This window comes from Castor canadensis, chromosome 7 (assembly GCF_047511655.1).
Source record: "Castor canadensis chromosome 7, mCasCan1.hap1v2, whole genome shotgun sequence".
Classification (NCBI taxonomy): Eukaryota; Metazoa; Chordata; class Mammalia; order Rodentia; family Castoridae; genus Castor; species Castor canadensis.
Window position 1 is genome coordinate 68862378 of NC_133392.1, and position 17771 is coordinate 68880148.

Here is a 17771-nt window from a genome sequence, read left to right on the forward strand (position 1 = left end):
AACTGTAAAAGTTCTGATTAGCTGCTTGAGAGAGCCAATAACTTGACAGACAGTGTGACAGGAGGAGAAAGATTTTATTGGCAATAAGCCAGCATGGTGGATGACAAACAGGAGCACCTAGGTTGCTTTCCCTATCACTGCTAAGAGAAAGCTTATGGGAATGTTATGTCAGTCTCAGGCAGCTGGGTACCAGGGTAGTTTATTGATTTTGAGAAATGTCCAATTCTGGAAGGTGGATTTTTCATGCCTGTAATCCTAGCTACTTGGGAGGCAGAGATCAGGAAGATCACCATTCAAAGCCAGCTGGGACAAATAGTTGGGGAAACCCTATCTCAAAAAAACCCATCACAAAAAAAAAGGGCTGGCAGAGTGGCTCAAGGTAAATGCCCTGAGTTCAAGCCCCAGGACCGCAAAACAAAACAAAACGAACAAAAGTCTGAAATCTAGTTTCCATCACAGCCAGACTGTGCTGTATAATTTTTGTAATACCTTTTACTTATTTATTTAATTTTTTTCCCTGACAGCACTGGAATTTGAACTCAGGGCCTCACACTTGTTAGGCAGGTGTTCTTACTACTTGAGCCACTGCACCAGCCTTTTTTTGTGATGGGTTTTTTCAAGATAGGGTCTTACAAAGTATTTGCCTAGGCTGGGCAAATACTTTGGTAGAGTGCCTGCCTAGCAAATGTGAAGCCCTGAGTTCAAGCCCCAGTACACACACACACACACACACACACACACACACACACACAAGAACACAAGAATCTGAGGGCTAAAGGGTTGAGAATATAGCTACAGCTCAAGTGGTAGAGCATCTGCACTGTAAGTGTGAGGCCCTGAGTTCAAATCCCAATTCTGAAAAAAATATCTGAAGGCTATACCTGTGTGAATTTATTTCTGGGTCTTCTTTTCTATTCGATTAGTCTATGTGTCTGTTTTTGTGCAACATATGCTATTTCTGTGACTGCTGTCTCACGTGGTCCCTGATCAGAAGACACCCAGATTCTTTGGTCTCTTGTGGAAGAATCCAGGCAGAAAATGTGCGTGTGTTAAGGAACTTTATTGTACGAGGGAGGAAATCACGGGGATCTCGTGATCTCTTCCAGATGTGGTGGAGGAGCTGAGCAGGAAAGAAAAAGAGGTGGACTTTAGGTTTCAAGGCTTTTAAACCCTGGATAACCTGTGGGAGGGGAAAGATTTAGGCAGTTTCTGATGGCCAAATGGCCAATGGCACGTGAGGAGGGATTTGGGCGGTCCCCAGGGGCTAGGGTAAGGGGTTTGGCTGTCTCTGAGCTAAGGTGGTGGTTCAGACTGTCCTAAACTGGGGTAGCAGCTCAGCCTAAGGTGTGAGCAATCTGCTCGTATTGGCAAATGAAAGGAGTCTTGGTGGCCATTAAAATGTTGTTTTACAATTTGAGAGGTTCAGAGAAAGAGAGAAAAAAATGTTCCCTCTAAAATATAATCTAAGTTGTAATAGTCCTAGTCTCTCCCTATCTTAGCCTGCCTCGTGACTCTGAAGTGTAGTTTGAAATCATGGATTGTGGTATCTCTAGCATTGGTCTTTTTGCTTGGGATTGTTTTGCCTATTTGGGGTCTTTTGTGCTTCTACATGAATATGAGGATTTTTAAAAAAATTTCTGTGAAGAATGGCATTGCAATTTTGATGGGGATTTTATTCAGTCTATGGACTGCTTCTAGTAAGAAGGCCTTGCTCACAATATTAAGTCTGCTGGCCCATGAACACAGGATGTCTTTGCATCTTCTAGTGTCTTCTTCAATTTCTTCAGTGTTTCATAGTTTTTATTTTAGTGATCTTTCAATGCTTTGTTTAGGTGTATCCCTGTGTTTTTTTTGGAAGTTATCATGATTAGGACTGTTTTCTTTCTTTCTTTCTTAGCATGTTTATATTGGTATGTAGAAAAGTTACTCATTTTGTATGTTGATTTTGTATCTTTGCTACTTTGCTCTAAGAGTTTCCTGGTGGTGTCTTTAGGGTCTTTTTCAGTATAGGACCATATCATGTACAAGTAGGTATAATTTGATTTCTTCTTTGCCTACTTGTTTCCCTTTTATTTCTTTCTCTTGCCTTAGCACTCTGGCTAAGAATTCAAGCACTATATTGAATAGAGTGAAGAGAGTGATGTGGTTTTTGTGTTCCTGACTTTAGAGGAACTTACATGCTCTATTATGTTTATTGGTTTGCATATTTTGAACTATTCTTGTATCCCTGGAATGAAACCAACTTGATCATTGTTTATGTTCATTTCAATGTGTTGTTGAATTTAGTTTGCAAGAATTTATTGAGGACTTTTGCATCTATGTTCATCAAGAAATTGATCTGTAGTTTTCTTTTTTGTTGTGTTCTTATCCAGATTTATTATTGGAATAATAATTGCATTATAGAAAGAGTTTGGAAGCGCTTCTTCCCTTTATATTTTGTGAACTAGTTTGAGGAGCATTGGTGTTAGTTCTTCAAAGGTCTGGTCGAATTCAGCAGTGAATCTGTCTGATCCTGGGCTTTTCTTTGTTGAAGGCTCTGTTACGGCTTCAATCCCATTGCTCGTTATATGTCTGCTTAAGTTGCTTATATCTTCTTGGTTCAACTTTGGTAGGTCATACATGTCTAGAAATGTACCCTCTTCTTTCAGATTTTCCAATTTATTGGAATATAAATTTTCAAAATATTCCCTAATGATCCTCTGAATTTCCATGGTATCTGTTATGATATCCTCATTTTCATATCTGATTTTATTAATTTGTGTCTTCCTTCTTTTGTTGTGTTAGTTTGGCTAAGGCTTGCCAATGTTGTTTATCCTTTCAAAGACCCAACTTTGTTACACTAACCCTTTGTACTATTCTTGTAGACTCCATACCATCGCACTCAGCTCTGATCTTTATTGTTTCCCTCCTTCTACTGTTTTTGGATTTGGCCTATTCTTGTTTTTCTAAGAGCTTGAGGTACATCATAGTTATTTATTTGAGCTCTCTGTGGTTTTTTAATGTAGGTACTCATTTTTATAAACTTCCCTTTTAAAACTGTCTCCTCTCTATACCAAACATTCCGGTAAGTTGTGTTTTTATTTTAATTTGATTCTATGAATTTTTTTAATTTCCTCCCTGATTTCTTCAATAACCCACATTCAAAAGTATGGTGTTAATCTCCATATTTTTGTATAGTTTTTTAGGCATTCATTTCTAATTTTATTCCAACATGATCTAATAATATTCAAGAAATTATTTGTTTGGGGTTTTTGTTGTTGTTGTTGTTGGATTAAGGTACCAAGCCTTATTTTATGGTATAAAGTGAAAGATCAGTTTTGGAGCAAGTCCCATGGGCTTCTGAGAAGAATGTGTTTTCTGTACCTGTTGGATACAATAGTCTGTAGATGTTTATTAACTCCATTTGATCCATGGAACAGTTCAACTCTGAAGTTTATTTCTTGATTTTATTTTATTTTTTGCCCTGATGATCTATCCATTTATGAGAGTGGGGTATTGAAATCATACACGATTATTGTTTCTGTACCTATCTGTTACTTCAGTAGTGTTTGTTTTATGAAATTGGGTGTACCAATGTTTGGTGCACATTTATTTACAATTGGTATATCTTCTTGATGGATTGTTCCCATTACTAATATGTAGTAACTTTATTTGTTCCTTTTGACTAATTTTGATTTGAAGTTTGCTTTGTCACATATGAGTGTACTTACTCCTGTTTGTTTTTATCTCCTTTGCCTGAAATATCAATTTCCATTCTTTCACTTTTAGTCTGTGCATGTCTTTGTCAATGCGGCAAGTTTCTTGAGGGCAATAAACAGATGTAGCCTGTTTTTTTTTTCCCAATAGAAATCTTTTATTGTATCATTGCACATTTGTATTATGACCCCAGATCATATTTCTGTAGCTAGCTTAAATCTTATTCATCAGCCTGCTGAACTGTTTCTTTTTCAGAAACAGATACAATTAAAAATTTTTCTAATATCCTTGTTTTTAACTGTTGTGGTTTGCTAAATTAAAACAACTGAATTTGCAACAATTTAATATAATTTCCTTTGAGGATTAACTCATCTTTCTGGGCTTGAAATACTGAACAAGCAACACCTGTTCTTATACGAACTCATTTTCACAACGTGTATAACGCATCTCAATCATATTCACTCCCTCCCTCCTATCACCCTCTCCTTTTTAGCTTTAGAAATTTCCCTTCATTCCATACTGCTGCCAACTGCAAGGAACTTTGCTGCCTGTGGGCCAGGCAGGTTCCCACTGACACTAGAGGTCCCCCATTTGTGCACTCAGGCATGGTGGATGTCCAGTCCAAGGAGTGTCCCCTGAGTGCATTGGAGATTGGAAGAAACAAATAGAGCACTGAGTTCTGTGCTGGAAGAGGGGAACCTAACAGAACCCAGCACTTTGCCTATCTTCTGATCGAAGGGCTTTCAGACCCCACCCAACAATAAATTACCCTGAGGCAGGGAGGATAAAAATCAAGTAATCCTGTAGACCTTGGCTCAGAGCTCTCCCACCCAGCAGCAAACCCCACATTGCAGGGAGGCAGGTCTGGAGGCTGAGAAATCCAACAACCATGGTCTTAGAGCTCTGTTTCTGCAGTAATCCACAGGCAATAGGGCTCTCTCTTTGCCACAGAGGACAGGGCCATAGACCACTGTGCCTTCTCCACCCAACTCCCACTGCTTAAACTTCTTAGTGATCCATGTCCGACCCTCCTCCTTTTCAAGACTGCCTCTTGTGGCCATCTCCCACCCATACGCTGTGGCATGGGGCTCCAAGTTCTGTGACTTGTGATTGTTTCTTGTTCTCAGGTTCCCAGATCAACTCAATTTCGAATACAAGGCCCTTTCTCAAGATGGTGGCTGGGCACAGCACTCTGAGACCTGGTGAGTGATGCAATATATTTTGGACCAATGTTGTCCTGTCATGCAGGAGGAGTCATTGCCACACCAAATCCCCACATTGGACTTCAGGCTGGAGACAAATTGTGGATTTCTCCAGTGGCTAGGATTGCCAGTTCATTGTCAACAGGACTGCTTGGCTCTGCCCCCAGGCCCACAGCTAGGGTTGGAGCTACAGATCTTTCCTATTTTTCTCTGTTATCTTTCTGTTTCTCCATGCATTTTACCTATCCTGTCACCTCTTTCTTGATTCCTCATGCTCTTCCTTTCTTTCTCTTCTCAAAATATAGTCTATCTTTTCTTACCCTGACTTTTCTCACTCATGGAGTTACACAGAGGAAGCTTCTAATGTAACATCTTACTCTGAAACCAAACATTTCCCCTTAGGATTCAAAAGGAGATTTGGGGGCAGAGGGGACACAGCACAAGTGCGATACTAAGGTGCTGTCAGGGAGATATTTTTGGTGTCCTTTAATTTAGGATGCTTTCCTTCCTAATTAGGTAATTCCTACTGTGTGAGGGACGCACTCAGACTAGATCCTTATTTTCTCTTAACTTTCATAGCCTCATTTGTAGGGGTATAAGAGGCCATGGTTTTTTGGTAGTTTATCATCTTGGTAGTGTAAGAAAAATGACCTTTCCTATCAAAGTATTTGTTACTCTCTTAGATTACTTAAAAATTCCTCAGGTCACCATCTTAGGTGACTTGCATGTTTAAAGGGTTCTTGCTTCTTCTTCCGGATTCCTGTACAACTCCATTGCCTGCCAAACTGTATACTCTAACCCATCCCCCAAGCCTTTTATCCAATCGAGGGAGATTGTGAAAATTTGACCTAGAAAAATCCTGGGTTAGGGGCAAGTACAACTGCATCAGGGATATAAGGAGGAGCCACCATTGGCCATTTTGTGCTTGCATGTTTGTTTAGCTGAGTAACCTCATGCTTGCACCCTCTTGATCAAGAGAAATTGCCTTGTCCAGATTTTCTGGAGGGTATTAATTCCAACAATTTGGGGACTCAGTTCAGGATTTTACATTCCATCCAGGAAGGGGGTCCCGGCCCTTCCCCAGGAAGATGCGTCCTGCTGCCTGGTTGCAGCAGCCCCGAGGTTTGGCTGAGGGTGACAACTTTCTGGATTTGCGAGTGAACTCGGACTGCAGAATTTCTTGACAGTGTGGGTAAAAGCTCTGATGACAGGGACCTCAGAGACCACGTAAATTTTGTGCACAAACCAAGACAAGAAATGTCATGGGGGTGACCAAGTAATGTCTTGGTGGTTGGGATAATGGAGGCTGTGTGATGTGTGAATGAGACGTGTCGGGTGACATGAAGGAAAAGTGAAGTCCTGATCCACATTCCATGGTGACCTCATACTGTTTAAGGCAGAATTAGATTCTTGAATCTAATCCAGGTCAGCAGTTTATACTGACCTGCCGGCTACCAAGAGGTGCCTCAAGCTCCCATGAGGGATGCAGCTGGAGACAGACAAGGTGAAAGAGAATCAGAGTGCAAGAAATCTCCAAGGCAAAGGGGAGGCTGAGCTCCTGATAGAGCACAGTCAACCAGAAGGTGTTGGGGTCTGAGACCGGCCGTCCACTGAGAGGACAAAGGACACTTGAGACAATGCAAGCTACAAAGCGAGGTTTATTTCTAGCTAGCTAGGGTCCGAGTATCTATCCATCGCAGTGGGTTTCAACAAGGACCCTGAATGCAAAGTTTAAGCAGGTCTTATACTCTTTAAAGCATCAATCATTGTCACATAGGAATTCCTCATGCCCCTGGGGTCACATTTTCCTGACATTGCCCACATCCTGGTGGTGGGGTAAGATTATTTATTGGGAACTGGAAAAACACCAGATGTTTACTTATCAGGTTTACCTGTCAGGAACTTGAAAAACACCAGATGGTCTTAACATATTGACTCACATTCCATTCAGCATGATCAATCAAAAACACTCCCTGTTCCCATAAACCGTTTCACCTCCCTTTGTTCCAGGGAGTGGGGCTTGAGGTTACCCAAGGGTCATGCCAGTTATATCTGATTTTTAGGCTAGGTGGGCTGCAAGTTAAAGTACCCCAACAAAGGGAGAAGTGGGAAATAAAGGCAGCAAAGAGGGGGGCCATAAAACAAAGTCCCAGGATAAAATACCCTGAGAGCCCCCTAGGGAAGATGTTAAAATATTGGGATGATAGCTCCCTACTAAAGGAAAAAAGAAACAAAGAACTGTCAAATACCGATGTTTTATCTGGATCCCAGAACCAATCTTAAAGCTTTGGGTTTTTGTCCAAAATTTGGGTCAGATGAGGACTGGGTCTGTCAACTATTAATTGAGCATTTAAATGACAAGAGCCCAGCAACTCAAGAGGAGATGGAATATGCCCTCTGTTGGAGACAGTCCTGTAGTCCTGTTTACACTTAAAGAAAAGGAAAAAAGACAAAAAGAAAAAAAACCCCAAAAACCCCAAACCCCTTCTAACTGGGATTTACTCTCCTCCCTTCCCCCCTCTTATAACCCTGCTTTTCCTTCAGTTCAGATGCCAGAGCCAGCCCCTGTACTGCCACCCCAGCTTCCATCTCTCCCCCTCCCCCTCCCAACTCTTTCACCTTTGTCCTCTTTCAACTGCCTATCCTCCCCCTCCTAACCCTTCCACCTCCACCCCCCTTCAATTCCCTGCACCCGCACTCCTTACTGAAACCTGTCCCTACTGCGACTCCAAAAGGAGTTAGAGCAATGTTGTTGGGACATTGAGAATCTACCTTTTCTTCAGTCCCAAGGGGAAAGAACATATTCCCTCTTTCCTCTCAGGGAGGTCCCCCTTAGAGGGGGTGGAACTGGATTTGTAAATGCCCCTCTTACCAGCTCTGAGGTCTGAAATTTTAAAAAGGAATTGTGACCCCTTTTGGGGTCTCAGAACAGGTTGATCAATTTCTGGAACCACAGATATATACTTGGGCTGAGTTAATGACTATTTGGGGAATTCTCTTCTCAGAGAAGGAAAGAACCATGATCCGTAGAGAGGCAATAGCTATCTGGGAGTGTCACGAGCGCCTATTGGTTCAATTGAATACAGAGAGACAGCACTCAGGAGAGTCTTATTTCAGAGAACAGGGTTTTTATTCAAACAAATTCACATGGCACTTTCCTATGGATCCTAATGCCTGTCCCTACTACCCTAGCCAGCCAGGGGTTACTCAGACCTTCCCCCAAGTCTCGCTCACCTTGAAACATCTCCTTAGCTGATAAGGGGCATAGCTGCACCCCAGGGGATCCTCACAGCTGCCTTCAGTGCAGGTCCAGTTCATGGTTCACCAGGGACACCCAGTGGTCGTGGGGAGAAGAGGCACACTCACAAGCAGTGGCTGCCTCTACGTCAGGGTCTCAGGGGGACTCCTGACAGCATGGTCTCTGAAGACAAGGAGGAGAGCAAGGCTTTGGGTTCTGGCCTGAGTTTATATACCCTGTGGTGACCTCACCACTTCTGTTATCCACACTGTCACCTTAGGGTTGGCTTATTAGCTTATCAGTGGCCACCTCAGGTTTGGCTCATTAGCATATCAGCTTGTCACACTCTGGCTGGCTTCTAAGTCCTAACACACACTAGCTAATGCTTCTTTATTTCAACAGTTTTTCATGCTTTAACACAATACAATCCATCAATACAACAACAATCTTATATGTGTTCACCACAGGGAGCGTGAACATCTCCTGGACAAAAGCATTCTGGTGGCTGATGTTGAGTCTCCTAATCAAGATTCTCATGGGATAGCAACACCCCAGGGTACTGAGAAAATATAAGAGACTTGAGAGACTTAATAATAAGGGATAATTGGGAGAGGTGATTAACATAACTGTTGGCTTTATGAATTTCTTGGGAAGCCAGGGACTTCATATTTCAAAGAATAAGTTACAATTTGCTGACATTGAAGTATGATATCTGTCACAGTTGATCAGTAAGGGCCAATGAAGGATTGGTCCAGAAAGAATAGAAGGAACCATTGGTCTCCTACTCCCAGGAACAAAACAAGAATTGACAAAGCTCCTTGGCATAGTGGGATACTGTCATTTGTGATTTGTGGATAGACTCATATGCCCTTAAAACTAAATCTTTATATCTCAAATTGACCCAAGAGGGATCAGACCCCTGAGGGGATAAAACGAGTAGATGAGCTAAAACAAGCCCTATCACAGCCTGAGGCTAGCCTTGCCCTCTCTTGAACAGCCTTCTCACCTCTTTGTAAATGCAAACAAGGGAGTTGCCCTTGGGGTGCTAACCCAAAAACAGGGTTAATGTGTGGCCTTCTTATCTAAATTCCTAGATCCTCTCACCTGAGGTTGGCCTAAGTACATTCAGGCAGGAATGCTGCAGCCCTTCTAACCAAAGAAAGTAGAAAAACCGCCTTTGGTGGTACTAGCACTACCCATCAAGTTAGAATAATCTTAAACCAGAAGGTGGGTAGATGGCTGATGGATTCTAGGATCCTAAAGTATGAGGCTATCTTGCTAGAAAAGGATGGCCTTACTCTAACTACTGATGAAGCCCTAAATCCAGCCACTTTCTTGGAAGGGGAAACAGGTAGGAGGAACTCCACACATAGATGTTTAGATATTACTGAATACCAAATGAAAGTAAGGCCAGATCTCAGGGAAATTCCTTTCCAGACTGGGTTCCATTTCTTTGTGGGTGGATCCTCTCCGGTAATTGAGAGAAAAAAGATATAATGGGTAGGCCTTGACTATAATAGAATCAGGCTGACTCCCTAACAATTGGTCAGCACAGACTTAGAATTGTTTGCTCTAAATCAGACTCTTAAAAATCAGCTCGCTAAATTAGTTTTAGAGATCATATTACTTTGGATTAAATGCCTTCCCAGAACTACTCAGGATTAGGACAGCCCCTCGGAAGGACATTGACCTCTCCCCTTATGAAATGCTTAATGGGCTTCCTTACCTTAGCTCTGTTACTGATGTGCCTACTTTTGAAAACAAAGACTATTTTCTCAAAAATTATATACTTGGATTGTCCTCTACCTTACTTTCTCTTAGGAAAAAGGGGTTGTTAGTGCAGGCTCCTGTACTTGACTTTCCCGTTCACCCAGCACCAGTGTGGTGATTATGTGCTAATCAAGACCTGGAAAGAAAATAAGCTTCAGCCAGCTTGGGAAGGACAGTTCCTGGTCCTGCTGACCATGGAGACAGCCATCTGGACTTCGGGGCAGGGGTGGACTCATCACACATGGGTAAAGAAGGCGCCCCCATCTGACCTAAAGGAACAATGGGCTGTGCTCTCGCATCCAGGTAACACCAAAGTGACTTTAAAAACACTACAGTGAAAATATTCTTTTTCATTTGGGAAATGGTATGCTTACTATTAATGTAACTCAGATTACTTTTCCCTTAACTGTTGAATTTGATGCATGCCAGATCCTTCCTTGTAGAGGCCTTATGTCCCAACTCTAGCTCCAAGGATATTCCTTTTATATGTGCCTCATCCCAGGATTCACAGGGAAGCTGGTATCTGTCCAGAGTGAGTGGATGTGGGGTAAAGCACTGGGTATAAAGGATACACTTCTCACTTTTATGACAATCCTAATGGCTGGTCCAGACCCCGAGACACTGGTAAGACTCCAATTTCCACCATCTAGAACAATCAACAGACTTTTAACAGACTACAGTTGAAATTTCAGCTGTTTCAGACACACCCCTCATCTACTTGTAAAGATAAACAAATGTAACTCACTTAGATTAGCCATAGAAAGCCCTTGAAATATGACACGAGAACCATGTATATTTCATAGATATGGGGAGGGGGGTAGATGTCTCAGGGACAGACCCATTAGGTGCCTTTGAGCTCCATCTAGTTCCCAATCCCTCCCAGGTGACACCCAGTTCTACCTCCGCTCCAATGTTACCTCCACGTTTGTACAACAATTGAACTCATGTAACTGTAGTAGAAGTCCTAAGACAAACTGTGGCTATTGAAATTGGGTACAGGGATACAAATGCCTGGACAGAAAGGATAAAATATTTTGTCCACACATTAAATAAGAGCAATTGCTATGTTTGTACTACTGGGAGACCAGAGTCTCAGGTGGTCCTGTTTTCATTAGGATGGTCCTTGGACCCAGATGGAATGTACTACATGTTGGCTTTGTTTTAGGATGCCAAGGTTCGGGGCAACGAATCCTGCCGGATGCTATCACTACTGTTCCCAGAGGTCAGAGGTCCTGTGGGTCAGCCCTCCGAGGACTATTAGGCCACCTGCCCTAGACATCAGTTATACCTCATGTCTCACCAGACAGAGGGGATGATTGACAAATGTGGGAAACCTGACAGGATGCAGTGAAAACTGGTCCTTCAACAGCCTCACAAACCAGTCCACACTCTCGGTGGTCAGAGCCGATGTCTGGCGGTACTTCAGAGGACCTTTACTTGAGACTCTCCCAGGTAACTGGGCAGGCACCTGTGCTTTGGTGCAGTTGGCAATCCTTTTTACCCTAGCATTTAGATCCCCAGCCCATACCACAACATCTAGGAAAAGGTGAGACACAGACACAGACACTGCAGCCAGCTGCAGAGGCTCCCTTGATCCCCATGTTTACACTGATGCCATTGGGTTTCCTACGGGGGTGCCAAATGAATTTAAAGCCAGAAATCAAACTGAAGCAGTATTTGAATCAGTACTTTTCTGGTGGTCCACTATAAATAAAAATATTGACTGGATTAATTATATTTGCTATAATCAACAAATGTTTGTTAACTATACCATGGACACTATCAAAGGAATGTTGGGTCTGGAGACCTAAGGCAGATGAAGAAGCCCATCCCCCATGGAGAGCCATATCATTCCTGCATCCAGAGGAGTTAGAGGCCTGCATTCTTGCACCCAGAGAAGGAGTTGTAAATCTGCATTCCTCCACCCTGAGGAGGAGATACAGGGTCTCATAAATCTGCCACAGGGATGATAAACAAAATGCCCTCAAGATTGTTCCCCCACCCCCTCCAATAAGGGGCAAAAAGACCAGCTCATCTAAGAGAGCCCGTGAGGCACTGAATGAAAATAACTTTAACCCCAGGATACTTTACCCAGCAAAGCTATCATTCAAAATAGATGGAGCAATAAAAGTCTTCCATGATAAGCAGAAACTAAAACAATATGTCACCACAAAGCCACCATTACAAAAGATTCTGCAAGGGATCCTGCACACAGAAAGTGACACCCAACTTAACCATGAAAAGGCAGGCAGCACCAAACCACAGGATAAGAAAAAGCAAGACAGTAGAGAGTAACCTCAACTTAGGTACACACAATCAAACCTTCAAACAACTAAGACAACTAAATGGCAGGAATCACCACATACCTATCAGTACTAACGCTTAATGTTAATGGACTTAATTCACCCATCAAAAGACACCGTTTGACAAAATGGATTAAAAAAGAAGATCCAACAATTTGTTGCTTATAGGAGACTCATCTCATCGACAGAAATAAGCATATGCTTAGGATGAAAGGCTGGAAGAAGATTTACCAAGCCAATGGCCCCCGAAAACAGGCAGGAGTAGCAATACTTATCTCTGACAAAGTAGACTTCAAACCTACATTGATCAAATGAGATAAAGAAGGACATTCCATACTAATAAAAGGGGAAATAGACCAAAAGGAAATAATAATCATCAATCTGTATGCACCCAATGTCAACGCACCCAATTTCATCAAACATACCCTGAAAGACCTAAAAGCATATATAAACGCCAACACAGTGGTTGTGGGAGACTTTAACACCCCATTGTCATCAATAGATAGGTCATCCAAACAAAAACTCAATAAAGAAATCCAAGATCTAAAATATGCAATAGATCAAGTGGACCTAGTAGATGTCTACAGAACATTTCATCCAACCTCTACACAATATACATTCTTCTCAGCAGCCCATGGAACCTTCTCCAAAATAGATCATATCCTAGGGCACAAAGCAAGCCTCAGCAAATATAAGAAAATAGAAATAATACCGTGCATACTATCTGACCACAATGCAGTAAAAGTAGAACTCAACAACAAAAGTAAAGACAAAAAACATGCAAACAGCTGGAAATTAAATAACTCATTACTTAATGAAGAATGGATCATCAATGCAATAAAAGAGGAAATTAAAAAGTTCCTGGAAGTCAATGAAAATGAAAACACAACCTACCAGAACCTATGGGACACAGCTAAGACAGTCTTGAGAGGAAAGTTTATAGCCATGAGTGCATATATTAAAAAGATTGAAAGATCCCAAATCAATCACCTAATGATACATCTCAAACTCCTAGAAAAACAAGAACAAGCAAATCCCAAAACAAATAGAAGGAGAGAAATAATAAAAATAAGAGCTGAAATCAACGAAATAGAAACCAAAAAAACCATACAAAGAATTAATGAAACAAAAAGTTGATTCTTTGAAAAAATAAACAAGATCGATAGACCCCTGGCAAACCTGACTAAAATGAGGAGAGAAAAAACCCAAATTAGTAGAATCAGGAATGCAAAAGGGGAGATAACAACAAACACCATGGAAGTCCAGGAAATCATCAGAGACTACTTTGAGAACCTATATTCAAATAAATTTGAAAATCTAAAAGAAATGGCCAGATTTCTAGATACATATGATCATCCAAAACTGAACCAAGAGGAAATTAATCACCTGAATAGACCTATAACACAAAATGAAATTGAAGCAGCAATCAAGAGTCTCCCCAAAAAGAAAAGTCCAGGACCTGATGGATTCTCTGCTGAATTCTATCAGACCTTTAAAGAAGAACTGATACCAACCCTCCTTAAACTGTTCCATGAAATAGAAAGGGAAGGAAAACTGCCAAACACATTTTATGAAGCTAGTATTACACTTATCCCAAAACCAGGCAAAGACACCTCCAAAAAGGAGAACTATAGGCCAATCTCCTTAATGAACATTGATGCAAAAATCCTCAACAAAATAATGGCAAATTGAATTCAGCAACACATCAAAAAGATTATTCACCACGACCAGGTAGGCTTCATCCCAGGGATGCAGGGGTGGTTCAACATACGAAAATCAATAAACGTAATAAACCACATTAACAGAAGCAAAGACAAAAACCACTTGATCATCTCAATAGATGCAGAAAAAGCCTTTGATAAGATCCAACACCATTTCATGATAAAAGCTCTAAGAAAACTAGGAATAGAAGGAAAGTTCCTCAACATTATAAAAGCTACATATGACAAACCTACAGCCAGCATTATACTTAACAGAGAAAAACTGAAACCATTGCCTCTAAAATCAGGAACCAGACAAGGATGCCCACTATCTCCACTCCTATTCAACATAGTACTGGAATTCCTAGCCAGAGCAATTAGGCAAGAAGAAGGAATAAAAGGAATACAAATAGGTAAAGAAACTGTCAAAATATCCCTATTTGCAGATGACATGATCCTATACCTTAAAGACCCAAAAAACTCTACTCAGAAGCTTCTAGACATCATCAATAGCTATAGCAAGGTAGCAGGATATAAAATCAACATAGAAAAATCATTAGCATTTCTATACACTAACAATGAGCAAACGGAAAAAGAATGTATGAAAACAATTCCATTTACAATAGCCTCAAAAAAAATCAAATACCTAGGTGTAAACCTAACAAAAGATGTGAAAGATCTCTACAAGGAAAACTATACACTTCTGAAGAAAGAGATTGAGGAAGACTATAGAAAGTGGAGAGATCTCCCATGCTCATGGATTGGTAGAATCAACATAGTAAAAATGTCGATACTCCCCAAAGTAATCTACATGTTTAATGCAATTCCCATCAAAATTCCAATGACATTCATTAAAGAGATTGAAAAATCTACTGTGAAATTTATATGGAAACACAAGAGGCCACGAATAGCCAAGGCAATACTCAGTCAAAAGAACAATGCAGGAGGTATCACAATACCTGACTTCAAACTATGTTACAAAGCAATAACAATAAAAACAGCATGGTACTGGCACAAAAACAGACATGAAGACCAGTGGAACAGAATAGAGGACGTAGATATGAAGCCACACAACTATAACAACTTATCTTTGACAAAGGAGCTAAAAATATACAATGGAGAAATAGCAGCCTCTTCAACAAAAACTGCTGGGAAAACTGGTTAGCAGTCTGCAAAAAACTGAAACTAGATCCATGTATATCACCCTATACCAAGATTAACTCAAAATGGATCAAGGATCTTAATATCAGACCCCAAACTCTTAAGTTGATACAAGAAAGAGTAGGAAATACTCTGTAGTTAGTAGGTATAGGTAAGAACTTTCTCAATGAAACCCCAGCAGCACAGCAACTAAGAGATAGCATAGATAAATGGGACCTCATAAAACTAAAAAGCTTCTGTTCATCAAAAGAAATGGTCTCTAAACTGAAGAGAACACCCACAGAGTGGGAGAAAATATTTGCCAACTATACATCAGACAAAGGACTGATAACCAGAATATACAGGGAACTTAAAAAACTAAATTCTCCCAAAACTAATGAACCAATAAAGAAATGGGCATGTGAACTAAACAGAACTTTCTCAAAAGAAGAAATTCAAATGGCCAGAAAACACATGAAAAAATGCTCACCATCTTTAGCAATAAAGGAAATGCAAATTAAAACCACACTAAGATTCCACCTCACCCCTGTTAGAATAGCCATCATCAGCAACACCACCAACAACAGGTGTTGGCGAGGATGTGGGGAAAAAGGAACCCTCTTACACTGTTGGTGGGAATGTAGACTAGTACAACCACTCTGGAAAAAAATTTGGAGGCTACTTAAAAAGCTGGACATCGATCTACCATTTGATCCAGCAATACCACTCTTGGGGATATACCCAAAAGATTGTTACTCCAGAGGCACCTGCACATCCATGTTTATTGCGGCACTATTCACAATAGCCAAGTTATGGAAACAGCCAAGATGCCCCACCACTGACGAATGGATTAAGAAAATGTGGTATCTATACACAATGGAATTTTATGCAGCCATGAAGAAGAACGAAATGTTATCATTCGCTGGTAAATGGATGGAATTGGAGAACATCATTCTGAGTGAGGTTAGCCTGGCCCAAAAGACCAAAAATCGTATGTTCTCCCTCATATGTGGACATTAGATCAAGGGCAAACACAACAAGGGGATTGGACTATGAGCACATGATAAAAGCGAGAGCACACAAGGGAGGGGTGAGGATAGGTAAGACACCTAAAAAACTAGCTAGCATTTGTTGCCCTTAACACAGAGAAACTAAAGCAGATACCTCAAAGCAACTGAGGCCAATAGGAAAAGGGGAACAGGTACTAGAGAAAAGGTTAGATCAAAAAGAATTAACCTAGAAGGTAACACCCACGCACAGGAAATCAATGTGAGTCAATGCCCTGTATAGCTATCCTTATCTCAACCAGCAAAAACCCTTGTTCCTTCCTATTATTGCTTATACTCTCTCTACAACAAAATTAGAAATAAGGGCAAAATAGTTTCTGCTGGGTATTGGGGGGAGGAGAGGGAGGGGGCGGAGTGGGTGGTAAGGGAGGGGGTGGGGGCAGGGGGGAGAAATGAACCAAGCCTTGTATGCACATATGAATAATAAAAGAAAAATGAAAAAAAAAAAAGAGAGCCCGTGAATCCATGGCCAATGAGAAAAACCCACCTAACTCAGAACGTCCATAAAAACCCAGCCTTAACCTGAGCAGTGAGCTACCGGCTTCTGGGCTCTGCTGCACTTCTCTAGCTGTAGCCTTTCCTCTCTCTCTAATAAATCCCACTTTATATACCAGCTTTGGCTCCCCATTCAGCTGCCTCACGAGCCCGTTCTCTGGCCTGTGACAGCAAGGACTCTTGACACTGGCTCGTAACAGGAATAGCAGAGCAATTGGGACCAACTAGTGAGATGGCTTGGGAGAACAGGCTAGCATCAGACATGATGTTGTCTGAGAAGGGAGGAATTTGCATAATGATTAGTTTCAAGTTGCACATATATATCAAATAATACAGCCCCCGATGGAACTATTACTATGGCCATACAGGGATTAACTTCCCTATCTAACAAGCTAACTGAAAAGGTATAAATGAGCCCTTCACTGACTTAATGGAAAAATGGTTTGGGAGATGGAAGGCTGGATTACCTCAATCTTAACCTCCTTGATCGTAGTGGCTGGAGTTTTAATTTTAGCAGAATGCTGCATAATTCCTTATGTCTAAGGACTAATATAGCAGTTAATTGAGACAGCCCTCACCAATCACCTCCCACACTACCAAAATAACTCGTTTCTATTAGAAACGCAGGAACATGGGAGCCAACGGCTCCTAAATGAGTTTGAAGAAAAGAATTTAAATTAATAGAGGGGGAAATTGTAAGAAAAGTGATCTTTTCTATCACAGTATTTGTTACCCTCTTAGATTACTTAAAAATTCCTCAGGTCACCATCATAGGTGACTTGCATATTTAAAGGGTCCCTGCTTCTTCTGGATTCTTGTACAACTCCATTGTCTGCCAAACTGTATGCCCTAACCCATCCCCCAAGCCTTTTAGCCAATCGAGGGAGACTGTGAACTTTGACCTGAACAAATCCTAGGTGAGAGGCAGGTACAACTGAGTCAGGGATATAAGGAGGAGCCACTGCCAGCCATTTTGTGCTTGCATGTTTGTTTAGTTGGAGTGAGTACATGCTTAAATCCTCTTGATCAAGAGAAATTGCCTTGTCCAGATTTTCTATCTCTTGTGTGTCTGTTTTTGGCACTGGAGGGTTATTAATTCCAACAATAGGATCCTATGGGTACAGAGAATATCATTTTTCTATTCAAATATTATTTCTATT